We start from the raw sequence: 17,828 nt of genomic DNA, 5'->3' as shown, positions 1-17,828 counted from the left end.
TAGAATATAATCGTTCTTGTCCACTCTCTTACACAGTTAGGAGGTTGAAATCATAGATTATATTTCTTCTTTCATAAAAGTAATTTAACATCCTAACTGTGAAGTTGTAGCAATAGTTCAAAATTTAAACTATAATATTATATGAAAGTCGTCTTTTCCTGATATTGGTTTGGGTCATTGTATTCCCAGGACTTGACAAGAAACTGGTCGGCACAATCCTTCCTGGATTTTTTCAGTATTTTGCAGTTGCACCCCTAGAATCTAGCGGCTCTGACTTCTTTAAGGTGAGAAGAGGTAAAAAATAGCCTTAAACCAACCCAAGGCTTAAATGTAAAAAAAATACTTAAAACAAAAACAGGTTCTATGAAAAGCTTCCTTAAGAAGAAGAACTCAATCAATGCAGAAGTTAAAATTTTATGCTTCGGGCAAAAAATCTTTCTACTTTATAATATAGGATGACTCTGTAAGTTTACCAGAATGTCCAATTTTAACACGATGATTGTTTGGCTTTTTTAAACACAATATTTTAAATCATGTCTTTGATTTTTGGAATTTAGATAACTAGGATGTTTGTGTATATTGTTAAAACATAAGCATCTTTAATTATGAATATCAAAGGCGTTGTTTTTTGTCAATGTCAATATGTAAATCTAATATGTTGAGCATTGCTTTTATGGATGTTGTCATCCTTGTTCAATGTTGTTGAAAGTGATGATTTAAACCAAAACCCCTTTTTTCTTTTGTTCGTACATATATTTTAACAAACATTGTTTAGCTTAGAAAATTTAAATAATATTTTGACAATGAGGTAATATGAGGTAAAACAGTCTACGATAACGGTTATAGGTTATGAACTAAAAAAATACTGAAAACCTGCCTGGTTACTATTCCATGCCAGCTTACCAGAACACTAGTCATATCCACTTGTTCTACCTGGAAATTTTAAGTAAGGACGTCAGAATTATTTGAATTTTGGCTAAAATTAATTTTTAAAAATTCAATCAAATATTAATCACTATACTCTTTGATGCCTCTAGGGATACTTAAAGAAATAGGGGGAGGGGTCATTAAACCCTGTGCTTTAAATTTTTTTTGGGAGGCTGGGGGTATTTTTTCCAATGGTAATTTCTCTTGGTAGGGTGGCAGAACCCTCCTCTTTAATAGTAAAAAACATTCTTTGGACATTATTAGAAGTTTCACTGTAAAGGAGAATCATATCGGTCCAGTGGTTAACGAGATCTTGAGCTACAGACGCAGTGATAGACATCATATTACTAATTTTGCAGCTAAAATAACTGACGCCAATTACCTGAGGTGGGGCATTAAATCCTGGGTTAGCTCCGACAAGGGCACAATATCCTTTCACTTCTTGAATTCCAGTTATCAATAATAAACACACTAAAAATAATTCACAATAGTTCAACAAAGTAGTAGAAAGTTTATCTGCTATCCAAGTGTCTAAAATAGCTTTGAATATTAATATTAACAAGGTTACAAGTTAAACAAAATTGTTATGGGTAGAAGAGAAAGAATAAATGTTGCATAAACATGAAATAATCTTGATTCGAATAAAAAAAAATAACTATTTTATACTTCTTTGAAATCAATAAAGTGGGAGGAAGATTTATTAATTATTCTTATCTCATCTTGTCCCTGGTATACTCATACTCAAGAGTCAATGTATGCATACTCATAGTTTTGACCTTAAAGTATTTATTTATGAACTGTGACTTTTTGCAAAATGTATTGTACAGATAATTTGAAGTTCAGAAATTGCAATATTTAAATACTTTCCAATAAATAGAGCGTGCGTAGCAATAGTAAAAACGTGTGCACGCGCCTACTGTCAAAAACGCCAATTGACAGCTTCATAAACAACACTTTAATTGTTTACATCTTTACTTATGCAAGTCTTAACTGCTAATGAAATTATTACTTTTTTCATAACTTCGAAATATGACGAGGGTTGAAATGGATAGAACGAGTCGATAAAAAAATCTTTCTCAACACAATTTAAAAGGGAAAAGTCTTCTTCATCATTCCTAAATATATTTAAAGTAAAAACATACTCATTATCAATCGAATCTCTTAGTGAATTGAATCAAGTAAGTCTAGCTTAGTCTATTCTATTCTATCTTTGCAAAAAGCAAAGTAAAGAAAATGTTGACAAATTCAAAGGAATTTTGGACATTCTATTAATTAGATTCTCTAAGACAAAAGAAAAGTACATTTTCTATTTACACCCAAGCCATGCATTAACTTTAAGCTTTTGAAAAAAGTAAGCAAAACCATTAATCTAGGACGCCAAATCTTTATATTATTATTATTTTTTGGAGGGGGTGGTGATAAAAAACTTACATGGTTTGTAAAACAAACAATAGTTATGAACAATTGCTGGAAGAGTTAAAATAAATTTTTGAAGGGGGGAAATTCAAAGGTTTAGTTATTTTAATTGGGGGAGGGGGGGGGGGCATTAAAGAATAAACCAAGGTGACTATAAAACTATAAATAGTTTTAAAGACATAAAAATTTAAATATAAAAAAGGGAAACATTTCTACTTTAGTAGATATAACAAAATGTATTAGGTTAGAAAAAGTACTTTTAAACAATTCTAAAGATCTTTTTCAAATTCTTTTTAAAAATTCTCTGTTTTTACTTAACAAGAATTTCTCTAAATACTTTTAATACTTGTTTAGACTTTTTAGACAGGGTTAAAAAAAGACTTAATTTATTGAGTTAAAGACAAATTGGATCATGGAAAGAAAAAATAGTAGCGGGTTTCGTCGTATTTTCACAGTAGCTTTTGATAGGGGACAGTGGCGTGCGAACCGAAGGGGGCAATTTGGGCAATCGCCCCCCCCCCCCCCTAGCGACCAAAACGCCCCCCCCCCCTGCCCCCCCCCCTTAGCCACCGCCCCCCCTGCCCCCCCCCCTAAATGTTGAAAAATGCCCCATTTTGCCCCCCCCTGGTCAACAAAAATGCCCCTTTTTGCCCCCTACCCTACAAAAAGCAAAACTATCCCAGTTTCCAAAAAAAAGATCAAGAAATACTCAAAAAAAATTTTTGGCGCTTTGCGCCAAACAGACAGTTACTATTCATTTAACCTTACCAATTTTTTTAATTAGTGTAGAAATTAGGTTATAATCTTTTTTCACTAAACATAACAAACCAGGTAATAGGAAGTATTTCATTTTGTATAATATAAACTTTTTACCAAAGAAATTTTGTACATCCCCAATGATGATACACAAAATTACCTCTTAAATAGATTACAATTAGTGGATGAAATGTATGGAAACTCGACCTAATTAACCAACCAATCAAAATTCCATTAAAGTCCCCAAAGTTGTTGAGCCAACGAATAAGAAAATTTTATATGAAATATTGGGGACTAGTGTAATAAATAGCCCAAAAACCCCTCCCTCCCTGCATATTTGAAGAAAAAAATTTGCGCTTCGCGCCCTTCCAAATGATTTCTGCTTTTTATCACATTGTATATATTGTTTTTATTTCTATAAAAACATGTGTAAACAACAAATATTTAATCAAAAAGTTATTTTATATAAAAAAGAAACAGCGTGAACACAGTAATAGTGTCTGACTGATTATGACGTAACAAAAAAAATTAGCCAATGAGAGGCCACTATAGATTTTACCATTGGTCAATAACGGCCTCTCATTGGCTAATTTTTTTTTCTTACGTCATAATCAGTCAGACACTATTACTGTGTTCAACAGCGTTGATATTTATCTAAGCCTTTTTCGCAACACTGTATGTGTGTCTAAATGAATAACTATATATGATGTCATATTATTTTTAGAATAAGTTTATCATTTTTTTTTGTGTACATACCCTTACAAAAAGACATGTTTTTTATGGCAATTTTCATTAAAAATCCTTAAAACTAACTACACTCTATATTTCTAACTTGATAAAATACCCCACTCTTGTTGTCTTTAATTGATTTTAGTTCAAAGGGGGAGTAAATATTTTTAGGTGCGCTTCATGCACCGCCCTTGTTTCGGTACTTTGGCCCGAATATCTCGGTACTTAGGCCTACGTGGCCGTCTACGAGATCTTAAGTGCATGAAGCACAATCATCCTCACTACTTCCAATGAATAAGGCACTGATGCAGTTACAAATAGTGTATTTACACTATGAAACGGTGGGATCAGTCTTAATTCATATCAAGCCAGGAAGTATATAGAGGTAAAAAATCACACAGCTAACCACTCATTCTATGCAGAACAGGATTTTTTGTCACATAACATGTGCCGTGCTGAGGGCATCAAACAATACAAAGGAAGAAAGCGCGTGGGGCGCACACATATGGCTATGCCGCGCTTCGTTGCTTAGATAATATGATTTCAAACTACAAAAGTCGTCTTCTACTCATATTTCTAGTAAGGTTTAGGTGGGGGTTCGATCCCGCAAGGAACACACTACATAAGTACCAAGACACACCCGCCTGTGAACTGAGGAATCGAACACATCATTAACATTCTTTGCAATTTTGTGTGCAGACAGTGTCTGTAACACTTTTCTAATAAAAAAGTAAAATTTAAATAAATTTAAGCAATGAAATTGTAGAAAAATTGTTTTAATTTGGACTAAATATATAATTTTATGACGTCAATCAAAAATATTAACCACACTTGTCAAATGTGATTTAGGATTATTAATTTTTGTATTTGATGAGTTGGATTGTTACTGTTGAACGTGAACTTTGAAAATATAACTAAGAGAAAGATATAATTTTGTTTATCATTATTAGCGACTTTTTACAGATTGGCAACCCCATCGGTCAAGAATCAAGGAAAATTTTTTTTGGACTTGGAAAATTTTTGTTTTTTTTTCAAAATTTTTTTTTTAGTCGGATAAATGGTAACTTTTAATTAAAGTAAATCTAAGTTATAATTTCAAATAAAGATAAATGTGAAAAGATATTTAATGGTTTGTGAATAAAATCTAATTCCTTTTTTTTTAAAGATAATTTTGTCTGATAAGGACAAAAAGATAGTACAAATAAAGTTTGTCTACTAAAATTAGAGGCAAAAAGATAAAATTTAGTTACTGTAAATAGTATAAAAAAGATAATTTTGTCTGAAAAAGACAAAAAGATAGTACAAATAAAGTTTGTCTACTAAAAATAGAGGCAAAAAGATAAAATTTAGTTACTGTAAATAGTACAAAAAAGATAATTTTGTCTGATAAGGACAAAAAGATAGTACAAATAAAGTTTGTCTACTAAAAATAGAGGCAACAAAGATAAATTTATGCTACACTACGTTCTAAGGTTGGTAATAAACATTTTTGAACTAGTTATCATTAAATTTGATGTAAAAAAGAAAACTTTTGATCAGTCAATAAATCAAAATAATAATTTTTATGTTTATGAATCAAATTTCTCATTTAAAATTGGGGAAAATTTGAAAATTTTATACCATGCAGTTAAAAGATTAATTCAAGATAGATATAATCTACTAAGACTAGATAATACAGCTATAGGAGATAGAGATACAGCTGGGAATCTTAATAATAATTCATTATATGATAGAGAGGAGGTAGATCAAGAAATAGCAGGTCCCTTTACCTTTAGTCATTTTGGAATAAACAGAACTTTAGACAGGTTTCCTGAGTTTAGAAGATATTTAGGAGGAACGATAATAGTTGGAAATAGTCAAATTGATAATATCTATCATTCTGATTCGGAATAAAGTTTTAAAAATATACGTCATAAAAATATAAAAATATTGAAATTTTCAAAAAAAAAATTGTTGTATAAAAGTGTAAATATTTCAATACAAGTGTGTACACCGGACATACACTGGAATTATATGTCTTTTATTATATGATATTAAAAAGTTGGGAAGTTGGAAAATTTTTAATTACCTAACATTTTAAAAATTGTTAAGAAAAATAAAATTATAGTTTTGTATATTGGACACAAAAGAAAAGTCCAAATTATAAAACTAAATATAAAGATAATTAAAAAAGATAAACACAAAAGAATAGTTCAATTTATAAAACTAATAAAATTATAATTTAAAAGATAACTTGGATAAAAATATTTTAGTAAAATAAAAATTTACTAAGATTATTGTTGAAGTGATTAAATGATAAAAAATAATGAAAGCTTCAAAATGATAATTTCTTTGATAAACAAAGAATAATGGTACTATTTATTGATATTTTTACTGGCCTAACATTGGTTGGAAAAATGATAAAAAATAATGAAAGCTTCAAAATGATAATTTCTTTGATAAACAAAGAATAATGGTACTATTTATTGATATTTTTACTGGCCTAACATTGGTTGGAAAAATGATAAGAAATAATGAAATCTTCAAAATGATAATTTCTATGAAAAACAAAGAAATATGTTTTACTTTTAGAATCTACAGTAAGTTATCAAATAATTACCAGACATATAGCTGATGTAAAATTAATTAATTTTGGAAAAATTGCAGAATTAAACCTTCCAAATTATATCGCTGAGATGTTTGGAGGCATTAATTTAAGTAATTTAAGCACTATTTTTGATATACCTAATATTGAATCAAAAAGATCCAGAATAAAAGCGAAAATTAAAGAAACAGAAGAAAAATTTGACAATATAGAAAGTGAATCAGATGAAGAGATTTTTATACAAATGGATGACAAAGATAATCTGTCGGACATTCAAGAAGAACTTTATGTAGAAGCTTTAGATGAAACATTATAACAAGCTATTTAAATTTGGTTTCAAATGAAAAATAAAACCAATTTCCATATTAAAATAGCTGAATATATTTAGTTAATACAATTATCTATTAAATAAATTGTGGAAAGAATAATGAAAATTTCTAAAAAAGAAAATTTTTATGATAATTAAAATGATAAATAAAATTTTTATGATAAATAAAATGATAAATTAAAAGGTAAAGAATTGAATGTACGGTAATTAAAAAGTAATAAAACAGTAAAAAGAACACTAGTGAAAGAAAATTAGGAAATTGAACGTACTTATAATTGCGTGTTAATGCTTTAAAATGATAGTCATCAGACCATAAAAAAAGGACACCTGTAAAATAGACCTAATAGCACTAATTAGGGGTAATTAAATAAAATGTTAATAAAAACACTTGAAAATGTATATGATTCATAGAAATTTGAAAAGTTTTGAGGTCATATAAAAATAAAATGATAAAATAAACACTCAAAAAGGTATATGATTCATAAAAATTTAAAAAGTTTTGAGGTCATATAAAAATAAAATGATTAAATAAACTTTCATAAACATAAAAATGATTAAATAAACAAAAATTGTATTTTAAATGTGTAAAGTAACTTATTATAGATTTGAAATAGGAGACATGAAATAATTGCTGATCATTAAAAAATCTAACCTAATGATAGTTTAAATTAAAATGTAAATGTATATTTTCAAAATGTATACAACAACAATCATTTGTTAATTAAAGAAAGATAATCGTTAACTTTTAAAAAGATTAGAGAAGATAAAATTTTAGATATTTACTTCTGTGAGTAAAAATATTAGTTAAAAAGGAAAAAACCATAGTGTGTTTTATTGGAAAATTTTTATTAAGATAAATAAAATTTTAAATATTCACTTATGTGAAGAAAAATGTTAGTGGAAATGAGAAAAATTATCCATGAGAAACATTAAGATAGTTTTAATATGAAACATGTTTAAAAAATGGAGTGTCCTATACACTATGAATAAAAACGGTCAGGTAAAAATAAAGTGGGGTCTCCAATTTAAGAAAAGAACACTCTTTTAGTAAAATTAAAAAGCAAAATGATTTACTTTGAATTAAAATAAAAATAAAAGTTGGAAAAAAAAAAAGATATAAAGAGAAAGATAAAGGGTCAAACATTACACACAGAACACCACAACCCCCCCCCCCCCTCCCCCCAACATACTGAAAAAATTAAAGATGGAGGGAAAAAAGATAAAGTGTCAGAGTTATAAACACCAAATAAACAAAACCACACCACCCCCCCCCCCAGAATTATACATTGTAACAGGGGTGACATATTAAAATGATTATTTAAGAAAACATTAAATAAAAGAATGTCCTTTTATAAACTACCTTTTTAAAGGGACACTTACAAAGAAAAATTTATAAGATAAAAAATATAAAAATGAAAGACTTGTAAATTATTCTTCATAAAAGATAATGTGGTTTATGAAATATGATAAAAGATAACTTGGGTTATTAAATTATAAAAATGAAAGACTTGTAAAAGATAATGTGGTTTATGAAAAATGATAAAAAAGATAACTTAGGTTATAAAAAATTGTTGAAATAAAGTTAAAAATAAAGTTAGAAAGTCAAAAGAAAAAAGAGACTGTCCTTTTATAAATTATGCTTTAAAAAAGGGACACTCTGTCTGTTAATATATCAAATTGAAATAAATATTGTTGAGAAATTATTAAATAAATTATTAATCAAAAATAACAAAAGAAATATAAAAAATCTGTTTTAAATAGAAATAATAAACAAGGAAAAAAAAAAAAAAACTTTAGAAAAACAAACATAAGACAGTTTTTTTAAATAAAACATCTTTTTAAACAAACATAAGACTGTTCTTTTAAATAAAACATCTTTTTAGAACTGGACAAAAAACTATCAAACTAAAGTAAAGCAGCTTGTATGACATTAGTTAGTTAGAAATACTCTTATATGAAACAAATCTCAAGTTAAAATAATTAATGATCTCAGTTATAGTAAACAAGAATTCTTGGTTTTAATTTATTTAAAATAAGAAATAAATTAAAATTATAATACAGTTAATGATATATGTGAAATTTCAGAAGAAAATGAAGCAAGCAAGAGATAGAGAAAGAGACAGGAATAAAGATATGAGGTAAAAATTATTACCTAATTTCTTCTTGAGCAGACGGGTTTTTGTCAGTGGCACGCTTCTTACAGGAAAAAAATATAAAAGTCTATGGGCTAGTGAATAGAGAATTGAGTAAAATCTATTAGAACACTATAATAAAGATATCCCTCAATTGAACAAAGTATAGTTAAACGTTCAGAAATATCATTATTAAACCATAGCAAAAATTCTTTGAATTAATTAATTTACGGTAACCATTAATTCGAAGCTTTTTAGAATTATGAATTATATGTTAAAAGTAATTCTAAAAAGATTACCCTTATGAGGTAAAGGGTAATAATACTTTTAAAATGAAAGTAAAATGGTAAATTCATTTTAAAAGGGGTAATTTTGTATGGGATTCATATGAAGTCACCAGTAAAACCATTATTATGGAGTAACAGACAAGCAAGTAGCGAAGAAATTGCGTGCACAGAGTTGTAATCAGGGTTCCATCCTTAAAAGAAAATTTTTCTTTAAATATAAATTTCACACATTATATCAAATATATTCTTACGCTTATGATACTTAAAATTCTCATTTTTAGTGATATTGGAAACTAAATGCTCAAAGATAATATTAAATACTCAAATTTCCTGTGATTATTAAATACTCGTCAAATCCTTTTACTCATAAATTGTCAGATAATTAATGCCATACCATAGTTTAATGTTTTTCTACGATAATTTTAAGGTTTAAACCTTAAATCCTCCATATATCATCCATATCTTAAGGTTTAAACCTCAAAAAGATACTTATGCTATTAAAAATATATTTAAGGTTTCAAATTTAATGAAACTTTAAAATGGTAAATTTGTGAAATATTTAAGGTTTCAACTTATGAAATTTTATAAAACGATAATATTTAAAGAAATATTTGAAGAAAAATTTAAAAAGATAATTTAAACAAAAAGAAGAAAAAAAGAGATAATATTGAAATGATAGTTGTAAATGAAGAAAATAAACCTATGGTTAGACCAGCTAGAAACCAAAGGCGCATTCAGTTTAATCCCACAGCACCTTAACTAATATATAAATTAATATATTATAATAAGATATTTAATTTAAAAATGTATAGAATTAAATGATAGTTGAAAAATTCATTAAAATAAAATTCTGTTTACTTTTAGGGTGTCCAAGGATAGGTCAACGGATCCTGACAAGAACGAAATGGCGCTGAACGGCTCATTGACTAGAAATTTGAATGCTTGTGCCACAGTAAACACAGACATAAGTTTGTTAAACTGAAAGTAAACGGTATTACTACAACTCATTTTAGAAAATATCTATAAAAATTATTAAAAAGATATTACTTTTCTTGGAAGATTTATGATAGACTATACAAAGTTATTGAAAGTTTAAAAGATAATTAAAATAAATTTATCAAGAAAAATAAAAAATTAGAAATTAAAATGATAGATTCTAGTAGATGTGTATAGATCACTGGAAACGGTAAAACTAATGATTAAAAATATTACAGAAAATTGGGTTGAAACTGGTATCAACAAAAAACCTGAAATCAAGAAACTAAAACTAAACAGGATAAAGGAATAGTCAAGTGATTTCTATGTTTAATTTTTCATTGCAAATGTTCAAATGTAAAAGTAGTGGTTTATTTCCTTTTTTATAAAAAAAATAGAAAATTTTATTATTAAAGAAATTTTTACAATTATGTTAAAGTCTCCTCAGAAAGTTTCAGTTAAAATTTTATTAAAAGTAATAAGCAAATTAAGTTTTTTTTTGTTGAAAAGTAAAATTACAGAAGAAATTTTTTTCCTTTTAAATCATTTGAATATTATGAATAAGCAAATTAAAATTTTTTGTCTTTTGATTAGCAATTTAGAACTTTAGAAAATTCTTTTTTTATAGCTTTTGGAATTATTATTGAATACAAATTAAAGGGAAATCACTTATGTTACCTGACCATGATGAGTCAACAACGTCGTTCCGTGTACGAGTCCGACCAGTAAAAGCAGAGAAAACCATTAATCTGCTGAGGCACCATGAAACATCCATTCATCCCTGGAATATAGAGAAATGAACACATTGGATACATGAAACTGGAACCATCAGGAGCTGATGACGTATAGAATACTGTAACAACAGATGCCACCAGGAATGCCTACAGAAACAAGAACAACTACATGATTAAAAGATGAATCCCTGATTAATATTGTAAAAATAACTTTTCCAAAATATGTTTAAATTTTAATACAATTCTAAGTTCTGAATACAAGCTGTAATTCGTTTTTTTTATTCTTTTTTCTTTGAGAAAATAAGCAAAACTACAGTATGTTTTTAAATTTTGATTTTTAAGTAAAACAATTAAAAAGTACACTTTTTTTATATTCAAATATTCAATTTTGTTCAGAAAAATAAAAGTTTTTTTTATCAAACAGTCCAATTGAAATTTTGTTTTCCCTAATTAAATGAATTTTTAAGCTTTTTGGGGGCAGACTGTAACACTTTTCTAATAAAAAAGTAAAATTTAAATAAATTTAAGCAATGAAATTGTAGAAAAATTGTTTTAATTTGGACTAAATATATAATTTTATGACGTCAATCAAAAATATTAACCACACTTGTCAAGTGTGATTTAGGATTATTAATTTTTGTATTTGATGAGTTGGATTGTTACTGTTGAACGTGAACTTTGAAAATATAACTAAGAGAAAGATATAATTTTGTTTATCATTATTAGCGACTTTTTACATGTCCACAAAAGTCAAAACTCATGACCACATAAATCACAAGAGTTTGAAAAATGGCCCTATGGCCTCAAATTCGCTCGTAAAAAACATTCACGAATATCCACAACAACTCAAACTGCCTCACTTACACATTATAAGCAGGAATAAAGGAATAGGAGAAAATGCATACATCATTGAAGACTTTCACATTTCCCATTCACACACAACATTGGTGCCACATAGCCTCACAACCAAAACAAAAGAATTCAATTTTGAATTTGCTTTTTGAATTAATTTGCTAGACCATAATTACGAAGGTACCCAAACATTCATCAGGTACCCAAAAGGGTTTTTAAAAATAATATTTTATACGATAGAATAAAATATCTTTAAATCTAAACATCAAAACTGTATCATAAAATCATCATAAGGTAAATCATCAAAATTAAATAGTTCAATCAGATCTTTTACTCAAAAGAAAGAAAGAAATAAATAAAATCAGAAAACTTCTTTTCAATCAAATCTTTTACTCAAAAAAGAAAGAAAGAAATAATAAAATCAGAAAAACTTCGTTTCAATCAAATCTTTTTACTCAAAAAAGAAAGAAAGAAATAAATATAAAAGAGTACCTAATCTTTCATTAGGAGCCCATATCAATCATAATAATAAAACGAATCTTTAATGCTAAAATGAAATGCATTAAAATCTTCGAAATAAATTAAAGCATCCTTAAATCTAAGAACACACAAAATGACTGTATCAAATCATCAAAATAAAACTTCAAATAAAATTAAAAATGCATTTTTGAAATATGCAAATTTAAATTAAGCTCAGAAAAATGAAAAGGACTTTAAAAATTGTTGACTTTACATTTTCTTATCAAAAAATTTGAACAAAACTTGCTCTTTGGTTACGTAGGTAATAAGCTTTTATCTACGAACTCTCTAAATCTTTGGCGTAATTGCTTTCCAACAGGATACAGTCAATACACACAAAATAATCATATTCAGTTCCGGCTGAATATTCAAACTACAAACATTTTAAAATAATTGCAAGAATCAATTATTTTATATGCCTGGCACAAGAATCCCTGCCTCCGGCTACCAAGTCGACAATTCTTTTCTTTGAGCTAGCTGTGGGCAGGGTTTCTGGCGCCGGACTCAAACATCTTTAACATAAAAGTTAAAATTAATCAATAATAATTCATCAAATCAATTATCAAATTATTCATCAAATCTCTGCTTCAAGAAAATCAAAACAAATCAAAGTAAATCTGCTTTCTTCATGAAAATTAACTGCTTTTTGTTTTAGGTAAATTTTCAGAACGAAAAAAATAACTTAAATATATGATTAATATTAAATTATTTTGTAATGCATGTAAATATATGAGAAGAAAATAATTTTTCAAATGATTAAATGTTGTTTCATTCTTATTTCTTATCAATATATCATATTTCATGTTGTGTCCAACAAGGAACAAAAATGCTTCGCTTCTAAAAAAATAAGTACCTAAGATTTTTTACGCGAAAAAATCCCAGGTCCCGATCAAATGAAATCCGTAAAAAAAAACTTATGTATTCGATTAGAAAACTTTAGTTTTATGCGTCAAAAATAAAATCTTGAACTCATTTATAAGTTAAAACAAAATTGTATGAAAATTTGCGTTACTTATAAATCTTAAGAAATGGGTAATTTCTTTTTAAAAAAAATACAGCTTCAATTTTAATATCTGCAATAAAAATGAAGGTAAGGTTAATTTAAAATATGCATAGTTTATCTTAAATTAATTCTGTGATATTCATATAAAATAATAATCAATATTTTAATAATATCATACATCGTGTTCATTATTATAAATGCTTATCTCATAGAAAATAGAGTTTACATTTTTAAACATGAATGAAAATATATGTACCTAGGAAAATAATTGCTATAAAATACTTTCTCAAGGTTTAAAATTGTCCGAAATCGCTAGGTATGTATATTACTACGAATCTCTGCTCTCAGAATGAAAAAATCTTTGATTTGCTTACAAATTTAAACAAATATCTTGATTTTTTGCGATAATCTTTTAAAATAATAATAAGGAATATTTTAAACATTATCATAATAATATTACATGTTGTGTTCTTTACTTTAATGCATTATTTCATATGAGAATCTGAGAAATAACATTTTTTAAGTAAACGTGAACCATGAAAAAAATACCTCGAAAAATAATTTGTAAAAAAAATCTATTTTTCTCAATTTAAAATCTGCAAAAATCATTTGGTATTTAATACACACGAACTTTTGCTTTTCAAAATCATACTTAAAGAAACAAAATCTTTTAAAATCTGCTTTAAAAGTTTAAACAGTTTTGTAGAATTTTTGTGCTTAAATATGAACAATAAAATTAGTTGAATAATGAATACTTATTCTTTACAGAACCCATTTTGGTTCCCTTCACAAGCCTAATATATAACTTGTAACATTTCTTCTCTTTAGGAGATCATTTTCACACATAAATGGTTTATGTCGTAGATTAGATGTGCAGGGATAGGTATTTCTGTCGGTACTTCCCTGGCCAGCTTGGCTACAAAAAATCCGCGGCTGGACTGCTTCAAAATGACCACCCTGTATCGAATACAAAGTGTCGGCGGCCATTATCACATGGCACTAATTTAATTGCACAAGAGAAATATTCTATAATTTTCTCTGTTGTGGAGACAGTCCTCACAGCTGCTCCGCTTCCTCCAACCATCTTTAGCAGTTGGAAGCCTCTTCGGCAGTGATTATCAACACTACCAACCTCAATGTTGTCTGCAACAGCAACAACTTCAGTATTAACTGCAATACTATCAGCATCAGCGTCAACTGCAACAACTTCAACACTAGAATTGGCTGCAACTCTGACGACAGCAGCAACGGCTGGAGCGTGAACATCATCATCAGGAACGGCCGCGGCGCTATCACCAACATCATGAGAATTGGATACAACACAACCAACATCAGCATTGTGAACGACTACGGCAACACCCGCCGTAGCAATGTTATCAACGGCTACAGCACTATCTTCAATATAATCAGGATTGACTGCAACACAAACAACATTATCATCAGTAACGGCTACGGCAACACCCGCCGTAGCAATGTTGTCAACGGCTGCAGCAGTATCTTCAACATCAGAATTGACTGCAACACAAACAACAGCATCAACAACAGCTTCACAAGCAGAACCAACAGGTTCATCATCAACAGCTACGGCAGTGCTCGCCCCAGCAGTGTTGTTAACGGCTGCATCTCTATCTATAACATCAGAATTGACTGCAACACAAACAACAGCATCAACAACAGCTTCACAAGCAGAACCAACAGGTTCATCATCAACAGCTACGGCAGTGCTCGCCCCAGCAGTGTTGTTAACGGCTGCATCTCTATCTATAACATCAGAATTGACTGCAACACAAACAACAGCATCAACAACAGCTACGGCAGTGCTCGCCGTAGCAGTGTTTTTCTTCTTAGAAGGCAAACAAGGCTCAACATTGGCCTTGGCCAATAAGTAAAACATACTGGCGATATCATCAACTAAAGTGCCAGGCGGTTTCACAAAACCATTTTGAATTATGGCGGCAGCTTTAGCCCATAGAGAGATGAACTCAACTCTACAGTTATATAGATCATCGCCTGCTATCTCCATCATGAATTTCAATGATTTAAGATCTTCGATAGCTTTGAGAGTCTTTTTCAGTTCACCATAATTTTTTTGCGCTGTAACAAGTTCGCTATATTGAGCCATAATGTCACTTTAACTTGCACTGATTACAATTATGGTTGGTAACGTCTAGAGTTTATCCAATAAATCATTTCAGATCACCATAACTTTTTTGCGCTTTGACAAGTTCACTATATTGAGCCATAATGTCACTTTAACTAGCACTGATTACAATTATGGTTGGCTTGGAGATTATTAAATAATCCAGCACACTAACAGTAACATCATCCAGTACAGCTTCTTCTTCGGCTGACAGACTTGATTACCGTTTCATTGTTTCGGTACTTTGGGCTGAATATCTCGGTACTTAGTCCTACGTGGCCGTCTACGAGATCTTAAGTGCATGAAGCACAATCATCCTCACTACTTCCAATGAATAAGGCACTGATGCAGTTACAAATAGTGTATTTACACTATGAAACGGTGGGATCAGTCTTAATTCATATCAAGCCAGGAAGTATATAGAGGTAAAAAAACACACAGCTAACCACTCATTCTATGCAGAACAGGATTTTTTGTCACATAACATGTGCCGTGCTGAGGGCATCAAACAATACAAAGGAAGAAAGCGCGTGGGGCGCACACATATGGCTATGCCGCGCTTCGTTGCTTAGATAATATGATTTCAAACTACAAAAGTCGTCTTCTACTCATATTTCTAGTAAGGTTTAGGTGGGGGTTCGATCCCGCAAGGAACACACTACATAAGTACCAAGACAGCCCTTATAAATCATTGTAAACATCACTTAATCAAAAATTAACAGAGTTTTAAAGTGCCATTTAAAGAGGGTAGGATATGTTGATTAAGATATATAAGTTTTCCGGAATTTTAAAGTTAGGGGGAGATTTGAAATCTGCGTCAAATTTTAAGGATTTTTTATAAAATTCGTTTTTTCTATAATTCTTTATCTAAGAGCGGAAATGCATTTTAAGTTAATTAATTTTGACCAATAGGATAGGTGGATTTTAAACTACCTGCGCTCTAATTGGTTGAATGATGTACGACATCCAATCAGAGCGCAGATTTTTTAAATCCACCAATCACAGATGCCAAAATTAATTAACTTAAAATGCATTTCCGCTTTTAGATAAAGAATTATAGAAAAAACGAATTTTATAAAAAATCCTTAAAATTTGATGCAGATTTCAAATCTCCCCCTAACTTTAAAATTCCGGAAAACTTATATATCTTAATGTTGATATAACTTTTTAGCTTCTCTATAATTCACTATGGCTGTCAGAATGTGATTTTTTCAACTGCATTTAAAGATAGAAGGCTAAAACTTAATGTTAACATTCCCATCATTATGGAGTATAATTAACTATTAAAAGTTCATGGAGGTCGTACTGCTTTTCAGGACGTTTTTGGCTATTTTTGTATCTTTTAAATTTCGGGTATAGTCCCTTAAATACTTGTTTAGACTTTTTAGATAGGGTTAAAAAAGACTTTATTTAGTGAGTTAAATACAAATTTTAACTATTGTTTGTTTGAATTTTGCAAAATATTTAACAAAAAAATATAACTTATAAAAAAAAGTTATACAATTTTTAACCCTTTGAAAATGTCTAGATTTTTATTTTTATTGGTAGAGGAGTCTATTTTAAGTTATTTCACCCAATATCATATAATTATCCTATTTATTTGATTTTTTTAATGCTTTGTAAGACAACAAGGTACAATCCTACAAGCGAAACATATCTATGATCAAGTCCTTAAAATGTAAGTATGTTTAGACCTTTGGCTTTAAATTCTGCTTACTAAGTTCTGCCACCATTAAGTGTTAATGTTCGTTTGTCCTTTAAATTTTAAATTGTCCTTTAAATTCTGCTTACTAAGTTCTGCCACCATTAAGTGTTAATGTTCGTTGGTTCTACAGTCTGATTTAGAGCTTCGCTTGTATATATATGTCATCTTTGTTTATTTTACAAAGAAGAAACACATTTAATGTGAAAATAATACCTATACTTAGAAGTTTGTCCATATTATTTTTAGCCCAGGTGACACGCAACAAACACGCCCAAGTTCACTTTAGTTCATTTTTACTTCTGAAAAATAATAGAAACTAGAGTTATGTAACATAGAGTATTAAATTTTTTAGTAACAAAGCTACTCTGTAATTCTTTTTGTAAAAAATTACATGATTTAACTGTCAAAACTTTTTGCCGTGCATTTATTTCTACACACTCTATTTTAGTTGGGAGGGAAGGGACATTAAGCTGTTTATTCAATTAGCCCCCAAAGTTTTATAATAACGTTTTCTTATTCGTTGGCTTAACAACTTTGGTACTTTCATCGAATTTTGATTGGTTGGTTCAGTAGATTGGGTGTCAAACGTTTCAACCACTAATTGTAATCTACAAAAGGGGTAATTTTTTGTACTGTCATTGGTGATGTACATTGATTTAAAGGCAATTGTCTTATCCCTTTAGATCCCTATTATTTTCGAGTTTATTCTCTGCCAAAAAACAAAGTATTTTTTTAGCAAAT

General features: G+C 28.9%; 1 long non-coding RNA gene across 1 annotated transcript; it reads right to left on the bottom strand.

Annotated features, from left to right (window-relative positions):
• Positions 1-122: 122 nt before the first annotated feature.
• Positions 123-17,388, bottom strand: LOC145311989 (uncharacterized). Its single transcript, XR_013876867.1, has 4 exons — positions 17,301-17,388; positions 1,310-1,398; positions 874-933; positions 123-218 (listed from the first exon to the last, which is right to left on the bottom strand). It is a non-coding gene; the product is annotated as an uncharacterized LOC145311989 (long non-coding RNA).
• Positions 17,389-17,828: the final 440 nt, after the last annotated feature.

This window comes from Acartia tonsa, chromosome 1 (genome assembly GCF_053477335.1).
Source record: "Acartia tonsa isolate MP-2025a chromosome 1, ASM5347733v1, whole genome shotgun sequence".
In the NCBI taxonomy this organism is placed as follows: Eukaryota; Metazoa; Arthropoda; class Copepoda; order Calanoida; family Acartiidae; genus Acartia; species Acartia tonsa.
Note: the sequence above shows the minus strand (reverse complement) of the source record. Positions and strands in the feature narration are given on the sequence as shown.